Source organism: Loxodonta africana, chromosome 4 (assembly GCF_030014295.1).
Source record: "Loxodonta africana isolate mLoxAfr1 chromosome 4, mLoxAfr1.hap2, whole genome shotgun sequence".
NCBI classification, from domain to species: domain Eukaryota; kingdom Metazoa; phylum Chordata; class Mammalia; order Proboscidea; family Elephantidae; genus Loxodonta; species Loxodonta africana.
This window is the reverse complement of record NC_087345.1, coordinates 26,310,237-26,330,164: the sequence shown is the minus strand read 5'-3', so window position 1 is coordinate 26,330,164 and position 19,928 is coordinate 26,310,237.

Sequence of the window (19,928 nt, the reverse complement as noted above, 5' to 3'; positions counted from 1 at the left end):
ATCAAAGCTCTAAGTGCTGGTGAACTTTCTTTTAAGAACAAAGGACTTTTGACAGTTCAGGCCTCTTTTTAATTAAGCTCTCCCCCTCACATGTGGCGTAGTTTTCCCCCATTCCCTGACTGTGTCAGGTTCCCTTACTCATCTGTTTTTTTTGTTTTTTAACTTATCTATAATGTACTTCATTAAGTTCACTGTGGCATTACTCATGTCTTCTAATTTTTGTACACTGTTAACTTTCATGAAAATCACTCAAAATATTTTATGAAGTTTATGTAAATATTTCACAAGCATTTGTAATATGTAAGTCATGAAATGTGCTTTATGTGAGTAACAGGCAAGTAACTGGACAGATTCTTTTTGTTTTTTTAAAGTTCTAATTTCTTGGAGATCTTTGTCTTAATTTTGTTGTGAAATATATATAACAAAGATTTACCATTTTAACCATTTTTAAAAGTGTACAATTCAGTGGTATTAGTTACTTTCACCTTGTTATACAACCATCACCACTATTTCTAGAAGTTTTCATCATCATAACAGAAGTTAGTATCCCTTAAGCAGTAATTCTCCATCTCCTCCGCTACCACAGTCTCAACCCCCAGCCCCTGGTAACTACTAATGTGCTTTGGTCTCTATGTATTTGCCTATTCTAGATAATTCATATAAGTGGAATCATAAAATATTTGTCCTTTTGTGACTGACTTATTTTAGTCAGCATAATGTTTTCAAGGTTTCAACCCATGTTGTAGCATGATTCAGAACTTCATTTCTCTTTATGGCTGAATAATATTCCATTGTGTGTATATACCACATTTTGTTTATCTATTCATCTGTTGATGGTCATTTGGATTATTTCCACCTTTTAGCTATTGTGAATAAGGATGCAGTGAACATTGATTTGCAAGTATCTGAGTCCCTGCTTTCAAGGCTTTTGAGTATATACCTAGGAGTGGAATTGCTGGGTTATATGGTAATTCTATTTTTAACTTTGAGGAACTGCCGAACTTTTTCACAGCAGCTGTACCATTTTACATTCCCACCAGCAAAGCATAAGCGTTCCAATTTTTCCACATCCTCCCCAAAGCTTTTTAGCTGGTTGCTAAACCACAGTCCTGCCCTCACCATAGAAGCAGGTTATATCGGGGCTTCAGATCGAAACTGTCTGACTCTGTCTAAGACTCCCCTATGCTTTACCTTGTCTTAACTTCAAGGTAATTCTGCAGCTAAAAGTCATAAACAAGTTTCAAGAAAAACCAGCACCAGACTACCAGACATGCTCAGATAAATGAGAAAACTCATGTTAAGGAACCAAAAGACTCATGCCAAGGGATAAAAAAAAAAAATCACTGGAATTGGGCGGGGGGAAGTGGAGAACTACCGGGTTTATGTCGTTGGCAGCAGCCAAGCCCACTTCAAAAGCAAAGGGACTGTCAGTCGCTTCCTAGCCCTGCTCACAATGAATAATCAGCAAAAATCATGAATACGTATAACTTCCTGATTCTTCTTACTATGATGACCTCACAAAAGCTGATCCCTGCCCAGTTTCACGGAGCTGCCTTGGCAACTGGAGTCTTGGCACACATCTTTACTTGGCCGACTAAATAAACACTTTCACTTTGCCTTAACATCTGTGTCCGTTTCTCTGTTCAGATAGGCTGTGCCGAGCGGGAACCTGGACCTGACCTGGTCTTAGTCCAGTTCAGCCAGTTACACTTGTTTTTCATTTTTTTTAAACAATAGCCATATTAGTGGGTATGAAGTGGTATCTTATTGTGGACTTGATTTGCATTCCCCTAAAGATGTTGAGTTTCTTTTCATGTGGTTGTTGGCCACGTGTATATCTTCTTTGGAGATATGTCTGTTCAAGTCCTTTGCCCAATTTTAAATTGGATTGTTTGCCTTTTTATTGTTGAGTTGTAGGAACTCTTTATATATTCTGGATATTAAGCCATTATCAGATACATGGTTACCAGATATTTTCTCCCATTTGTAGATTGTCTCTTCGCTTTTTTGATAGAGGCTTTGATGCACAAAAGATTTTAATTTTGATGACCTATTTTTTCTACTTTTTTCTTTTGTTGCTCATGGTGTCATATCTAAGAATCCATTGTCAAAAACAAGACCTTGAAGCTTTGTCTCCATGTTTTCTTTTAAGAATTTTATGGTGTTAGCTCTTATCTTTAGGCCATTGGTCCAGTTTGGGTTAATTTTTATATGTGGAATGAACTCATCTGTTCTTGAATGCTTTTTTTGTTGTTGTTTCTTTTGGTCTGGAATACTCTCCCTCCTCTTTGCTGGGAGAACTCTCCTTACCCTCAAGACCCAGTCCAATACAGTTCTGTGATTCCTAAAGTAGAGTTAATGTTTCCCTTTGTGAACCCCAGTGACCCTTTCTATTTCTGTTATAGGGTATATTATAGTGCATTGTGTAGTGTATTCTACTAGACTGAGCTCTTGGGGGCAAGAATGTCTTATTTGGAGTTGAATTTTCTGTTGAGCATAGTACCTGGCACATAATAATTGTTCAGTAAATGTTCAAATGAAGTGAGACAAGTTACCTCCTCCTGCCTAACGTCCCCCTTTACTGCCTCCACTATTGATCAATCCAGGAACCTCTCCTTCTCCTTGGAAACTTCTGTTATCTGATTCTCTTTCCTCTGACTCTTTGGATCCTATGAATGGGGCATCTCAGGCAGGTAAAACTGTCGTTGTCATGAAGGAGAGGGGTTGGGAACTTTTTACAAAGCCTAGGAAAATAGGACTTGACTTGATGGAGGTCAAAGTCTACAGTATGGATTACATCTGAATGTGAATGAAATGAAAATCCTCACAACTGGGCCCATATGCAATATCATGATAAATGAAGAAAAAAATTGAAGTTGTCAGTGATTTCATTGTACGTGGATCAATGCAATGTCCATGAAAGTAGCAGTGAAGAAATCAAATGATGTATTGCATTGGACAGATCTGCTGCAAAAGACCTCTTTAAAATTTTAAAAAGTAAGATGTCACTTTGATGACTAAGATGCACCTGACCTAAACCCAGTCCAGTGCCATGGTCTTTTCAGTCTCCTCATATGCATGCAAAAGCTGGACAATGAAAAGAGAAAACCAAAGAGGAATTGATGCATTTGAATTGTGGTATTGGTAAAGAATATTGGATATACTGTGGACTGCCAGAAAAAAGAACAAATTAGTCTTAGAAAAAAATGCAACCAGATACTCCTTAGAAGTGAGGATGGTAAGACTTCGTCTCTTACTTTGGGCATCATCAGGAAAGACCAATCACTAGAAAAGGACATCATATTTGGTAAAGTAGAGGGTTAGTGAAAATGAGAAAAACCCTCCTTGAGATGGATTAACACAATAGCCACAACGATGGACTCCAACATACCAACGATCAGGAAGACGACGAAGAGCTGGGCAACGTTTCATTCTGTTATAGATAACGTGAGTTATTTATGAGTCGGAGCTTACTCCGCAGCAACTGACAGCAACAAAGGAATACACGTTTCCAACGTTCCACATGGAACGTGGTGTTTCCCGGTGATGCAGTTTATCAAAATAGATAACTCCTCCTCTAATGGACTTGTTTTCTAGAATAGTATATAACTTTTCAGACTTTTTAGGAAAAGTAGTAATATTAACTGAATGTCGTTATGCGTCAGGCACTGTGCTTTACATGTATTAACTCAGTCATTGCAATGACCAAATAGGGAAAACGAGACACAGAGATGTAAAGGGTATATAACTAGTAAGTAGTGGAGCCAGGATTCTTACCCAGTAAGCTGGTACTTTTAACCACTTTGAAATACTGCTTCACTTAATAGATGGAATAGATATAGTCTAATGAGAGTCTGGATTCATCCCACCCCCTTGTTAGAATTAAAAGTAAAGCATTGTGTCCCTGTGAAAATAAGCAGTTGAATTAAAATCAAACTTATTGGAGGATTGCCAGTATCTGGACAATTCAACCTTATTATTTAGGGAGAGATAGACTGAAAATTAGACCTGGAGTTGTAGAATACAGCCAAAAAATAAATAAAACAAGAAGGGGGAAGAGTGCAGTCTTATATCCAGCTTAGATCATGAATGCTGAATGCCATGGGCTCACTGACCCTGGTCCATAAAGAGAGTAGAATCCCTTTATCACTTCATGGCCACAAGTTCTGTTGTGTCTGTTGTGTCACTGTTCTGTTGTGTCTGTTATGTCACTGGAATGTAACCTTGAACTGGAAGAGACTGCTGTAAAACAACTTAGCTTTTAAGGTCAGATCTCCAATACAGGACCTTTACAAGAGCTCCTGTTATATTTGAAGTTACTTACTTAGATTATGGAGCCCTGGTGGCACAGTGGTTAAGAGCTTGGTTGCTAATCAAAAGGTTGGCAGTTCTGATCCACCAGCTGCTCCTTGGAAACCCTGTGGTGCAGTTCTACTCTGTCCTGTAGGGTTGCTATGAGTCGGGATTGGCTTGACAGCAATGGGTTTCATTTTTGTTTTTGGGTATTTAGATTATGGCTCCACAAGTCATTTTTTTCTGTGGAGGATGTAGAAAGAGAATTAGAATCAGGAGAACAGTTGTAGTTCCTGTTGTACCATCAACATGGTGTGTGATCTTGGACAAGTTACACAGCTTCTCTGGGCCTTAGTTTCCTCATTTGCAAAATAAAGCTAGTGGAGGAACATTAAGTCCCTTCCAGCCCTAAAATCTTGTGAATCTCTCGCTCAGAAAAACTAAACATCAGGCCGTGAAATGCACAGGAAATGTTATAATTCCAAATAAAAATACCTAGCATTTTATGGGTTTTCACAATATACAAAGTAACTTCACGTGTATTACCTAAGACATGTCTTTTCTCCGGTCTTGGCTCCTAGAATGCATGCCTGAATAACTACTAAAGTTTTAACTCATTTCACTTCATTTTATGTGGGCAAGTCAGCAACTCTTGAAATGGTAGGGAGGAACTTGCTTTAAAGTAATAAAATTAAGATCCAAAATAATGTTTTGATTATATTTGAAAAACATTTTGATGGAGGAATATGTGTAAACCCAATTACATTTCTGGAACCAGTTCTCTGAAAGGAATGATCTTTAAATTCGTATTAGATCACTATGGCATTCTTGGAAACGCTGGTGGTGTAGTGGTTAAGAGCTACAGTTGCTAACCGGAAGGTCGGCGGTTCGAATTTACCAGGTGCTCCTTGGAAACCCTGTGGGGCAGTTCTACTCTGTCCTATAGGGTCACTATGAGTTGTAATCACCTCAATGGCAACAGGTTTGTTTTTTTTTTAAATTGTATTCTTGTTTTTTTTTTTAAGTTTATCTATTGAAGTAGATTCAATATGTGAGTGGGAATCAACTCGATGGCACTGGGGGGGTTTATCTATTGAAGTATCTTTTCAGTTTTATTTTTTCTGAGTACACAGTAAAACTGACTTCTGGTGTAAGTTTTATGAATTTTGACATATGTATACACAATCAGGACACAGAACTGTTCCATTAACCCCTCAAAACCCCCCTCACGCTATCCTTTTGTGATCGCAACATCTCTGAACCCCTAACCTGGCAACCACTCATCTGCTCTCCATCACTGTAGTTTTGTCTTTTGGGGAATGTCATATAAATGGAATCATACAATACGTAACCTTTTGAGATTGGCTTCTTTAACTCAGCACAATGCCTTTGAAATTCATCCAAGTTGTGTATATCTACAATTTATTCCTTATCATTGCTAAGTAGTATTACATTTTATGAATCGTACCGTAATTTGCGTATTCTTTCACTTATTGAAGGACATCCATTTTTTTATTCTTATAAATAGAGCTGTTATAGAAACATTTGTGTACAGGTTATTTTTATTTTAAATTGAGATATTCACATACCATAAAATTCACTTTAGTTGAAAGTGCACAATTCAGTGTGCGACCGTCACCACTACTAATTTTATAATATTTTCATCACCCAAAACATAAACCCCATCCATACCTATTAGCAGTAAATCCCCATTCCTCCCTCCACCCAGATGCTGGCAACCACTAATATACTTTCTTTATTTCTCGTTGTTGTTAGGTGCCCTTGAGCGGCTTCCAACTCACAGCGACCCCATGTACAACAGAATGAAACATTGCCCAGTCCTGCATCATCCTCAAAATTGTTGCTGTGTTTGAGCCCATTGTTGCAGCCACTGTGTCAATCCATCTCTTTGAGGGTCTTCATCTCTTTTGCTGACCCTTTACTTTACCAAGCATGATAACATGTCCAAAGTACATGAGACAAGTCTTGCCATTCTTGCCTCTGAAGAGCATTCTGGCTGTACTTCTTCTAAGACAGATTTGTTCATTCTTCTGGCAGTCCATGGTATATTCACTATTCTTTGCCAGCACCATATTTCAAAGGCATCAATTCTTTTTCAGTCTTCCCTATTTGTTGTCCAGCTTTCACTTGCATATGAGGCAATTGAAAACACCATGGCTTGGGTCAGGCTCGCCTTAGTCTTCCAGGCAACATCTTTGCTTTTTAACACTTTGGCAGCCGATTTGCTCAATGCAATGCGTCCTTTGATTTCTTGGCTGCTGCTTCCACGGGCGTTGATTGTGGATCCAAATAAAATGAAATCATTGACAACTTCAGTATTTTCTGTTTGTCATGATATTTGTCCAGTTGTGAGGATTTTTGTTTTCTTTATGTTTTGGTGTAACCCATACTGAAGGCTGTGGTCTTTGATCTTCATCAGTAAGTGCTTCAAGTCCTCTTTGCTTTCAGCTATGGCTTTGCCTATTCTGGACATTTCATATAAATGGAACCATACTATATGTGGCCCTTTGTGTCTGGCATTTTTCACTTACCGTAACGTTTTTAAAGTTCATTCATGTTGTAACATGGATCCATACTAAATTCCTTTTTATGACCAAATAATATTCCATTGTATGGGTATAACACATATGGCGTATCCATTCATTAATCAGTGAACATTTGGGTTGTTTCTATGTTTTGGCTGTTAAGAATAATGTTGCTATGAATATTCATGTACAAAGTTTTGTATGGACGTATGTTTTCATTACTCTTTGGTATATGCCTACGAGTTGAATTGTATGGTAACTCTATGTTTAACTTTTTGAGGAATAGTCAAACTGGTTTCCAAAGTGTCTGCACCATCTTACATTCCTACCAGTTTCTCCACATCCTTTCCAACACTTGTTATTATGTCTTTTTTTATTATAACCGTCCTAGTGGATGCGAGGTACTATCTCACTGTGGTTTTAATTTTCATTTTCCTGATGGCTAATGTTGAGAATCTTCTTTTGTGTTTTTGGCCACTGGTATATCTTTTTAGGAGAAATGTCTATTCAGAGCCTTTGCCCATTTTTTAATCAAGTTATTTGTCTTTTTATTATTGAGTTGTGAGTGTTCTTTATGTATTCTGGGTACAAGTCCCTTACCAGATACATGATTTACAAATATTTTCTCCCATTCTGTGTGTTGTCTTTTCACTTTCTTGATAGTGTTCTTTGAAGCACAAATTTTTTAAATTTTGACGAAGTCCAATTTACCTTTTTTTTTTCCTTCTTCTTCTTTTTTGCTTGTGCTTTTGGTGTCATAGCTAGGAAACCATTGCATCATCCGAGGTCACAAAGATTTATTCCTGCAATTTTCTTCTAAGAGTTTCATAATTTTGTTCTTAAAATTATGTCTGTGATCTGTTTTTAGTTAATTTTTGTGTATTCTGTGAGGAAGGGGTCCAACTTCATTCCTTTTGCATGTGGATATCCACTTGTCTCAGCATCATTTGTTGAAAAGACTACTCTTTCTTTATTGAATTGTCTTGTCACGCTTGTGTAAAATCAGTTGGCCATAAATATAAGAGTTTAATTTCTGGAGTCAATTCTGTTCTCCTGATCTATTAAGCCTATCCTTTTGCTTACCACACTGTCTTTGATACTGTTGCTTTGTAGTAAATTTTGAAATTAGGAAGTGTAAGTCCTCCTAGTTTGCTCTTCTTTTTTAGGATTGCTTTGGCTATTTTGGGTCCTCTGCATTTCCATGTAATTTTTAGCATCAACTCGTTAATTTCTGCCAAAAAAAAAAAAAAGCTTGGATTTTGATAGGGATTGTGTTGCATCTATAGATCAATTTGGGAAGGTGTTGTCATCGTAACAATATTAAGTCTTCCAAACAATGACCTTGAGATGCCTTTCCATTTATTTAGGTCTTCTTTAATTTCTTTCAATGATGTTTTGTAGTTTTCATTGTACAAGTCTTGTACTTCTTTTGGAAAATGTATTCCTAAGTATTTTATTCTTTTTGATGCTCTTTTAAATTGAATTGTTTACTTAATTTCCAGATTATTCATTGCTAGTGTATAAAAATACAATTGATTTTTTGTATGTTAATCTTGTATCTTGTAACCTTGCTGAACTTGTTTATTTGTTCTGTTTGTGTGTGTGTGTGTGTGTATTTTCAACAAACAAGATTATGTCATCAAAGAATACAGATAGTTTTACTTCTTCCTTTCCGATCTGGATGCCTTTTATTTCATTTCCTTGACTAATTGCCCTGGCAGAACCTCCAGTACAATGTTGAATAGAAGTCGCAAGAGTAGATATCTTTGTCTTATTCCTGATCTTAGGGGAAAAGCATTCAGTTTTCCACCATTAAGTATGATGTGTTTTTTTTTAAGTATGATGTTAGCTGTGGGGTTTTTGTAAATGGCCTTTATTAGGCTGAGAAAGTTCCCATCTATTTCTTGTTTGTTGAGTAATTTTATCATGAGAGGGTGTTGGATATTTTCAAATGTTTTTTCTGTATCTATTGAGAGGATCATGTGGTTATTGTCCTTTATTAATATATACTATATTGTATTGATTGATAGTTGTATGTTAAATCAACCTGTGCAAGGTTTATCCTGGAATAAATTCTGCCTGGTCATGGTATATAATTCTTTTTAGATATTGTCGGATTTGGTTTGCTAGTATTATTATTTTTTTGCGGGGGGCGGGTTTGTTGTAACTATATTGGTCTGTAGTTTTCTTGTGATGCCTTTGTCTGATTTTGGTGTTAGGGTAATACTGGCTTATAGAATGAGTTGGGGAGCTTTTCTCCCTTTTCTGTTTTTTGGACGAGTTTTTGAAAGATTAGTATTAATTCTTCTTTAAACGTTTTGTAGACTTCACCAGTGAAGGGATTTAGGCTGTCATCCAGTAAACCAAGACTGCCCTCCCGCATCCCCAACACAGTCTGCTTCCAGTGACAACACGCTGGAACTGTTAGCATAGTTCCTCCAATCATAAACAAGTCCTTTGGGAAAGAGACATTTCCTTTCAAATACATATTCTTAGGCTTATGTAGCCACTGCATCCTGGACAAGGCATACAACTATATTAGAATACAATTGCGGAGTAAGGCAAGTAGGTAATTGGATCTAGGCAAGAACTCCCAAAACAATCCAGGTATAATTTTTACCTTCTAAAAGACTCCTTTAAAGAAAGCACAAGCAAAGGAGATATAAGCAGGATGGTGTAGTCCTTTTATATCAGCTGGCTCCTAACATAATTAGTACTTCAAATTACAAGTTCTTTTTAAGAACTAAAATTGCCCTTTAAGGCTTTAAAAAAAAAAAAAACTTTCTAGTGTTTTGTTTCAATTCGGTAGATAAATAGTACTAAAAAAACTAAAGATGTATTTATTATTTTTAGCTTCAGAGATTCATCATCACATTTTATTAAGGAGTCTTTCGTTTTCCTTCCTTGTGTTGTTTTCACAAACACTTTTATTTTTCCCATGTGTCTCATATCCTACAGACTTTAAAAAACATGTATAATTATCTTCTTGTGTTCTTTACTTTATAGGTCATGTCATGTGTGCCCATTTAAGCTTCCCCACTCTTAGGTATTTTATGGACTAACTTCTTGTTTGATGAAATCCCACGTGGTAGAGTTGTTTAATAATATTCTGTGTGTCTTATGGGTGGAATAAGTTTATTTTTTAAATAAATCTTCTGAGAGCAGCAATGTGTTTGCAAACCTCTCTGCACTTGAACCAAATAAGTTTTATTTAAAGCCATGGGATCCACATATCTATGGTTTCTTCTAACCTCTTGTAATCCAGATGCTTCTAACACAGGCTACAGAGTAAAAGCCTGCATGTGACAAATCTACAAACAAGAAAGTGATGACAGCGGGCAGAGTGGAGCGCTATAAAATTTTTATCATCACTCTTGAAGTGATCATGTTGCTTCTTATTAGTGGCAAAAATTCAAGTTCTAACAAGGGGCAGTTTTAGACTGTGTTTAGCCGTGCCGTTTTGCTTTCTTTTGTTGGGATCCTCTTTGCTTTTGCCCTTGTTGCCCTGCTCTCAAGTTCAAAAGTTATTTTTCTCATCTTTTGACTGGAGTAAACCTCTTGACCTTGTCTTCTGAAAAGTCTCATCAGTCCACTTTGGTAATGATCTCCTGATGGATTTTTTGTTAGTTCCCATGGCCACAGACTAGAAACACAGGACTTTACAGCCTCCATCTGTACTAAGGATCAAGAAAGGAGGGAAGGTTGATCAATCTGTTACTTAGTAGGAGTCAAGTTATGTCTTTTTTTTGTTTTCCAACATTTTGTTTAAGTGGCCTGGAATTGGAACTCAGCAATAAAAAGAACAACAAAAACAAACAAACAAAAATCTTTTTTTTGAGAGGTTCAGGCTAGACTGCTCTCTCCCAATTAGAGAAGCCAGTTTGTGTTCACTTTAGTTTTTTTTAAGAGATTGTCTTTCCCTTCTTTCTTTTCTTCCTTCCTTTCTTCTCTCCATTCTCCCTTTCTCTCTCTTTTTTTTTGCAATCCTAAATGAAAATTTTAGCTCCTATCAAAACTTCTTCAATCCTGATGCCCCATTTATCTTCATATAGTCCAACTTCCCAGATTACTTACCCAGCAGACAGACTGAATAAGATGAAAGGCTACAACCCTGCCACATACCTGTTCCAAAATGACACAACCTTGCTTGATGAAAATGAAAACAACTTCAAGCACTTACTGATGAAGATCAAAGCCTTCAGTATGGGTTACACTCGAACCCGAAGAAAACAAGAATTCTCACAACTGGGCCCATAAACAATGTCATGATAAACAGTGGAGAAATTGTTGTTGCCAAGAATTTCATTCTACTTGGATCAACAATCAATACCCATGGAGGCAGCAGCCAAGAAATTAACCGACATATTGTATTAGGCAAATCTGCTGTAAAAGACCTCTTTAAAATCTTAAAAAGCCGATGTTACTTTGATGACTAAGGTGCACCTGACCCAAGCCATGGTATTTTCAGTTGCCTCATTTACAAAGGAAGACAGAAGAAGAATCGATGCATTAAAATTGTGGCGTTGGCAAACAATATTAAATATACTGTGGACTGCCAGAAGAACAAACAAATCAGCCTTGGAGGAGCTGCAGCCAGAAAGCTCTTTAGAAAGTGAAGATGGTAAGAATTTGTTCCACTTAGTTTGGACACATCAGGAAGCACCAATCACCAATCGCTGGAGAAGGGTATCATACATGGTAAGGTAGAGGGTCGACAAAAAAGAGGGGCACTCTCAGTGAGATGGATTGACACAGTGGCTGCAATGACGGGCTCAAAAACAGCAACGATTGTGAGGATGGCGATTGTGAAGACCTGGCAACATTTTGTTCTGTTTTACATAAGGTCATTATGAGTTGGTGCTGACTTGATATCACCTAACAACAACATTGAAACTCCACTTTTTACAAGTTCTTTTCTTTCAAATTTTTCAAAAAATGTCAAGAATGATGGTTCTCAAACTTTTCATCTCAGAACCTCTTTACTCTTAGAAATTATTGGGGACATCACAGTGAAAAAGGCAAATAATGTCTTAATATTATTATGAAAAGAGGTTTGACCTCGGGAACCCCCAAAGGTCTGCCTACCACATTTTGAGGACCAGTGGTCTAGGAAACTGTTTTTAGAGATGTTTATGTTGCATCAGAGAGTTAGTTGAGATTCTGGCTGAACAAAGAAAATCAATATTAACAGTCCCAGAGATTCCTTATTAGCTACAGATCCAGGTTGAGGTACCCAAGGTTTACTGACTTCCAACTTCCTGACTGAAGGTGATGGAGGGAAGATACAACTGAAGGTCTGAAGGTGATGGAATGAAGATAAATTAGCCAGATTTTCCCCACAAATTGAGTAGGAATATACTATTACGGGATCTATGGAAGCGTGTTTGAAAGCTACCTGTCTGGTAATTCTAGTGATTACCTACCACTTTGGTAATTCTAGAGATCACCTAGTCCTCAGAAAAGTTGAAAGAATAATACAGTGAACACCCATATACGCTTCACCGAGATTCACATCTTGCTATGTTTATTTTCCTTTCTTACACCTGCTTCTCTCTTTTTTTCTTTCTTCACACATGCGCACACACGCACACATGCTTTTAGTCCTGAACCATTTGAAAAAAGTTGCAGACATCTTAACTTTCACTCCTAAATATTTCAGCGTTTGTCTTCTGTGAACAAGGATTTTTTTTACATAAACAAAAGGAATTTAATGTTGATACATTAATATCATCCAATATAAATCCGTATTAAAATCTACTCAATTCTCCCTCAGATTTTTTAACATAACAACTAATTGCAACATGTGATCTTTGATCCAAGATAGAAATAAAGATTATGTGTTGTAATTAGTTGTTATGTTGCTTAATAACCTCTCTAATCTAAAACAGTCTACCTCCCCTTTTCAAAGTCTTTTATGACAAACATTTTTTAAGAGTCCAGGTCAATTGTCTTCTAAAAGTCTAGATTCGTCTGAATGTTCTCTCATGTTTAGATTCAAATTAAAAACTTTTTGGGCTGAATACTACATAGATGAAGTTACTTACCATTGCGTTATATCAGGAGGCACACAACGTCAATATGTTCTGTTACTGCTATTGCTAAGTTTGATCACCTGGTTAAGGTGGTAGCCACCAGATCTGTCCATTTTAAAAGGTGTAAATGTTGTGTTTTCCAGTGACCTTTCACACAAGGATTTTTATCATACATTGATGATCCTTGCTTGAATCAGTTGTTACATCGTTGGTTAAAAATAATGCTTTAATTTAATTTAGTCAAATTTACTTATGTATTTTTGTGCCTTGATAATAATGATGGTAGCAAACATGGATTTATATAGCAGTTGCTGTGTGCTAAACACTGTTCTAAGTGCTTCATATATATCGACTTATTTAGCAACCCCATGAGGTAGATACTGTTCTTATTCCTGTTTAAAAGATGAGGAAACTGAAGCACAGAGGGGTTAAGTAATGTACCTAATATTGCAAAGCTATTAGGTAACAGAGCTAGGCTTTAAACTCAGTAAACCCAACTCCAGGTCTGCTCTGAACCACTATACTATACCGCTTTATTTTAGAAATCTTTTCCTGTTATGAAGCCATAAAAATATTCTGTATTTTCTTCTAAAATGTTTGAAGATTTACTTTAAAATTTTTAAATCATTAATCTACCTGGAATTGATTTTTTTGTGTATGATGTGAAGTAAGGGTCCAGTCTTTTCCCCCATAGGATAACCAGTTGTCTTGGCATTATTTATTTGTTTATTTTCCCACTGATCTGCAAAGCCACCTCCATCATATATCAACTTCCATTTGTAAGCCTCTTTTTTGGGCTCTGCTTTTTTCTGTTCTTTTAGTCCATTTTCTATCCCTATGCAAAATAGTTTTATAATGTCTTAATCCTAGTATGGCAAGTTCCTCCAATTTAATTTTTCCTTAGAAGTGCTTTGACTATTTTTGGCTCTTTGATTTTTTAAAATAAATTTTAAATTGGCATATCAAGTTCCATGAAAAACTCTACAGTGATTTTGATAGAAATTACACTGAATCCATATATCATCAATTTGCATATTCTCTTCTGTGAGACCCTGGGTGATGCAAACACTTAACACGCTTAGCTGCTAACTGGAAGGTTGGAGATTTGAATACACCCTGAGGTGCCTTGGAAGAAAGGCCTGGCAATCTGCTTCTGAAAAACCAGCCATTGAAAACCCTATTGAGTACATTTCTACTCTGACACACGTGAGGTCGCCATGACTTGGAGTTGACTTAATGGCAAATGTAAAAAAAAAAAAAAAAACCTATGAAAATGTCTTTTCCATTTATTTAGGTCTTTTTGTCTTTCAATAACTTTATACCTTTTTCCACAGAGATCTTGCACAATTTTTGTTAGCTTTATTTCTAGGTAGTTTCTGTTTTTTTGGTGTTTCATTTGTAAATGTTATCTTTCTGTTAGATTTTCCTTTGTCTCTGGTAGGTCTTGATTTATATAAGAATGATGATGATAAGGCTGTATCAAGGATGGTGGAAGGAAGGAAGCATCTTTGTGGCCAGTGATTACGTTTTCCAGGGTTGTGCAGTAAGACCCCTTCAAAGAAGGTGGCGCATTCAAAGATGCAGCTTCCTACATCTGGATTAATCACCAGTGACACACTGGGTGCCTTTCATTCTAAGGAAGTCAGGTGTGCTGACATACTGAGTTATCCTATCAGTTGAGATTCTGCATTTGTTATGACTCATTATCCTGGTTTGCTGTGAAACATCATCTGGGGATCATTCAAAATAGGAGGGTGATTTTATTGACCTGGGCTTTTCATATTTATGCCACCTTTCTGTTTTCCAGTTACACCCAGTTATGTGCTCTGATGTTCCTGGGTTGCCAAACCAGAGCTTCTTCCAGCTATAGGGAATGGATGATCAAGATCTCTCTGAAGAGATAACTGCAGTTATATAGCTCTGAAAGCAGAATACAAACTGACTGAGAGCCACTCAAAGGATAGTACTATACTGCCTGGCTCACTATAGACTTCCAGTTGTTGGTAGTAGTGCGTGGGAGACAGTCATTTCAGCAGGTACAAGGCTATAGTTTAAGATGGGGACCTCTTCTTTGTATGAGAGTGTTCTAGAATGGAAGTGTTTAATAAACTCAACAGTTCAAAATATCTTGCTTTATATCCCCAAGAACTCAAAGATTTGAATGAATTTCTCTGTTTAGTGAAATGAAAGAGAATTTTGTTGACACTTAGGAGCAACTATGATAGGCTGGTGTACAACTTTTATATTTATAACTTTTCTAAAAAGTGGGTTTTTTTTTTAAGTTTGAGAATAGAAGAAGAGAAAAATCATGAGTAAGCCTATCATGCCAGTATAACTAATATGACCATTTTGCATATCCCTTTATAAGAGTCCTACATACGGAGGTTCACATAATTGTAAAACTGTGTTACATATGATTTGGTAGTCTACTTTTGTTTGTTTTTTGTTTTCAATCAACATATTTCAAACCATTAGAAATGTCACAGAACAAGAAAGCTACTAAAATTTAGCTATTCCTCTAATGTTGAACATCTGTTGTTTCCAATTTTCACTATTGAAACTTCATTGTAACTATGATGATGCAATGAAATTATTGGTAATAATTAGATAAAAAGAAGAAATTGAAGATTAAGAATAGAAAGGGGTAAAGTAGGCTAGAGAACAGGGTTAGAATCTATTTGTAATTTAACCATGGAAGGCAAGGTATAACTCTGTCCCTGTATCTGGAAAGATGATGGAGGTGTTCAGGGGATAGGGAGTGGAGAGTGTTGTTGGTTAGTTAGGTCAGTGGCCTATCTTGTTCTATTGGACTTTACAGGAGGTTAATACAATTGATCCTAAAGCTATAGAACTCTTAGTGAAAAAAAGCAAACAAAACGTTGCCATTGAGTCAATTCAGAATCATTGCAACCCTATAGGATAGAGTAGAGCTGCCCCTTAGGGTTTCCAAGGAGTGCTTAGTGGGTTCAAACTGTTGACCTTTTGGTTAGGAGCCGAGCTCTTTTTTTTTTTTAATTGTGGTTTAAGTGAAGGTTTACAAATCAAGTCAGTCTCTCATACAAAGATTTATAAATACCTCGCTATGTACTTCTAGTTGCTCTCCCCATAATGAGACAGCACACTCCTTCTCTCCACCCTGTACTCCCCATACCCATTCACTCAGCTTCTGTCCCCCTGTGTCTTCTCATCTCCCCTCCAGACAGAAGCTGCCCACACAGTCTCATGCGTCTACTTGAGCTGAGAAACTCACTCCTCACCAGTATCACTTTCTATCTTATAGTCCAGTCCAATCTCTGTCTGAAGAGTTGGCTTTGGGAATGGTTCCTGTCTTGGGCTAACAGAAGGTCTGGGGACCATGACCTCCGGGGTCCTTCTAGTCTCAGTCAGACCATTAAGTCTGGTCTTTTTATGAGAATTTGAGGTCTGCATCCCACTGCTCACCTGCTCCATCAGGTATTATCTGTTGTGTTTCCTGTCAGGGCAATCATCGGTTGTAGCCAGGCACCATCTCGTTCTTCTGGTCTCAGTCTGATGTAGTCTCTGATTTATGTTGCCCTTTCTGTCCCTTGGGCTCATAATTACCTTATGTCTTTGGTGTTCTTCATTCTCCTTTGCTCCAGGTGGGTTGAGACCAATTGATGCATCTCAGATGTCCGCTTGCTAACGTTTAAGACTGCAGAGGCCATTCACCAAAGTGTGATGCAGAATGTTTTCTTAATAGATTTTATTATGCCAGTTGACCCAGTTGTCCCCTGAAACCATGGTCCCCAGACCCCAGCTCCTGCTACTCTGGCTTTCAAAGCATTTGGTTTATTCCAGAAATTTCTTTGCTTTTGGTTTTGTCCAGTTGTGTAGCAGCCGAACTCTTAACCACTACGTTACTAGCATTTCCATTTGGGCTGTACTTCTTCCAATTAGTTGGATAATCTCTTATTTATTTATTCATCTATCCATCTATTTGTTTATTTTATTTCTGGTAAAGTCTCTCCCTAGTAAGCTTGTAGCTCCCCTTGATTATAGAAGTATTCCTTTCCTTGTGATAGTTCTCAGTACTGTGCTGTATGTATTGGCAAATATCTGAGCTTAATAGTTGGGTGGTGCCCTTAGTGTAGATGTTATGTAAGGAATTGCCACCTTCTTTTAGAGTCAGTCATTCCACAAAGTCAAAGGTATAATGGAATCAGGAGACTTGTGTGGCAGCCCTGACTCTGACACCAGCTAATTACCTGTCTCAAGCTTGATTTCTTCATCAGTAGAATGTTGGCCTACTGATCTCCAACATCTCTCCTATGTTGACATTCTGTGATTCTCTTTCCATGAGATACTACTACTAGAAACCCTTATTTCCATGATGCCTTCTAAGTAAGTAAAATGGGGAAGAGAAACTAGAAATGAAAACCTAAGGCTTAAAAAAAAATGGTTGAACAACATGATGGACATACTTAATGTCACTGAACTGTACCTGTGAAGATTGTTGAAATGGCAAATGCTTTGTTACCTATCTATGTACCACAATTTTGAAAAGTATTTAAAATAAATTAATATATTGTTTTTGGTAGAATAGTTTTTTTTTTTTAATTTTTATTCAGCAAACAAGATTTTCAGGAGAGATTTGAAAAATATTAAATTGCTAACAATACTCAATGTAGAGATAGAAAAAGTGTTATTTTAACTTAAATATTCACGAGAAGATCAAAGATTAAACCAGAGTTGAATATCAACAACTGATCCTTTCAATAAGCTTATGTCAGAAGGAGTAAGGAATAAGGGCTTAGAGATGAAAATGAGCATGGGATGCTTGTGCTTTGGTCAAGAGAGTACAGCAAACTGAAAAAAAATAAAAGCAGGATGTAGAAATCTCTTGCGTGGTTTTAGCTGCTGAAGATGTTCAGGATGTCAGTTCAGGATGACATAGATTCGGGTATCATGCTACCAAATAAACAAAAATAGTAAATTCTGATATTCGCAAAAGTAAAAGGAGGTATTTGAAGAATGTGTTGGAAGAGGGACTTTACCAAAGTAGGCAGATAAACTTTCTACATATCACTGTGTAGATTCGGGATCCCAATTAAATAAGGATGCCAATTCCTCCTAAATTAATCTATAAATTCAGAGTATTCAGTGTGATCTCAGTTCAAATACCAGCAGGATATGTGTGAAGTTGGGTGAGAGGAGTAGAAGGAATGAGAGAAGGATTCTGAAGTTCTTCCTAAAAAGTAAACATTTAAGAATAGCTCAGAAAATCCTGAAAATGAAAGGGGAAACTCTATTACTATATTATTAAAACTATGATAATTAAAACAGTATAGTACTGATGACAGTGGAAATTGCCAAGGATTTCATTCTGCGTGGATCAACAATCAATGCCCATGGAAACAGAGTCAAGGAATCAAATGACATATTGCATTGGGCAAATCTGTAGCAAAATGCTTCTGTAAAATTCTAAAAAAGTGAAGACGTGACTTTGATGACTAAGGTGCACTTGACCCAAGCCAAGGCCTTTTCACTCACCTCATGTGCATGTGAGAGATAAACAGTGAAAAAAGAAGACAGAAGAATTAATGAATTTGAATTGTGATGTTGATAAAGAATATTGTACACCTCAAAGACACCATCTAGAAAGTGAAAAGGCAACCCATAGAATGAGGGAAAATATTTGCAAATCATATATCTGATAAAGGACTTGTATCCAGAAAGAACTCTTACAACTCAATAATATAAATACAAATAACTCAATTAAAAAATGGTCAAAGGATCTGAATAGACATTTCTTCTTAAAAGATATGTAAATGGCCAGTAAACTCATGAAAAAGTTTTCAGCATCATTAGCCCTCAGTGAAGTGCAAGTCAAAACCACAACGAGATACCACTTTACATCCACTAGGATGGTTATAATAAAAAAGACAGACAATAACAAGTGTGTGTTGGCAAGGATGTGAAGAAATTGAAACTCTCATACATTGCTGGTGGGAATGTAAAATGTTGGAGGCATTTTGGAAACCAGTTTCGCAGTTCCTCAAAAAGATAAACAGAGAGTTACTGTAAACCAAAAGAGACCTAAACCAATTGCTCTCAAGTTGATTCTGACTCATGGTGACCCCATGTGATTCAGGGTAGGACTGTGTTCCATAGGGTTTTCAATGGCTGATTTTTCAGAAGTAGAAAAATCAGGCCTTTCTTCTGAGGTGCCTCTGGGTGGACTTGAACCACCAACCTTTTCAGTTAGCAGCTGAGCACATTAACTGTGTGCACCACTCAGGCACTCCAGAGTTACCGTAAAAGAGAAACCAACCCTATTGCTGTTGAGTTGATTCCAACTCATAGCCACCCTACAGGACAAAGTAGAACTGCCCCGTAGGGTTTCCAAGGAGTGGCTGGTGAATTCGAACTGCTGACCTTTTGGTTAGCAGCTGAGCTCTTAACCACTACACCACTAGGACTCCAGAATTACCATATGACCCAGCAATTCCACTTCTAGGTATATACCCAAGAGAAATGAAAACATATGTCCACACAAAAACTTGTACACAGGTGTTGGTAGAGCCTTATTCATAGCAGCCAAGACATGGAAACAAATGTTCATCAACTAATGAATAAATAATAAAATATGGTATACCCATTCAATGGAACACTAGTCATGGAAAGAAAAGTACTGATACATGCTACAACATAGATGAGCCTTGAAAATATTATGCTAAGTGAAAAAAGCCAGTCACACAAAAGTTCACATATTGTATGATTTCATTTGCATGAAATGTCCAGAATAGGCAAATCTATAAAGACAGGAAGTAGATTTGTGTTTGCCTAGAGCTGGGTCCACTACCCATCTGTCAGTTTGTTATACTGTGGTGACTTACATGTTGCTATGATGCTGGAAGCTATACCGCCGGTATTTCAAATACCAGCAGCTTCACCCACGGTGGACAGGATTCAGTGGAGATTCCAGACTAAGACAGACTAGGAGTAAAGACCTGGTGATATACTCCTGAAAATTACCCAGTAAAAACCTTATAGATCACAGCCAAACATTGCTCTCCTCACTTGCTTTGACACGTCA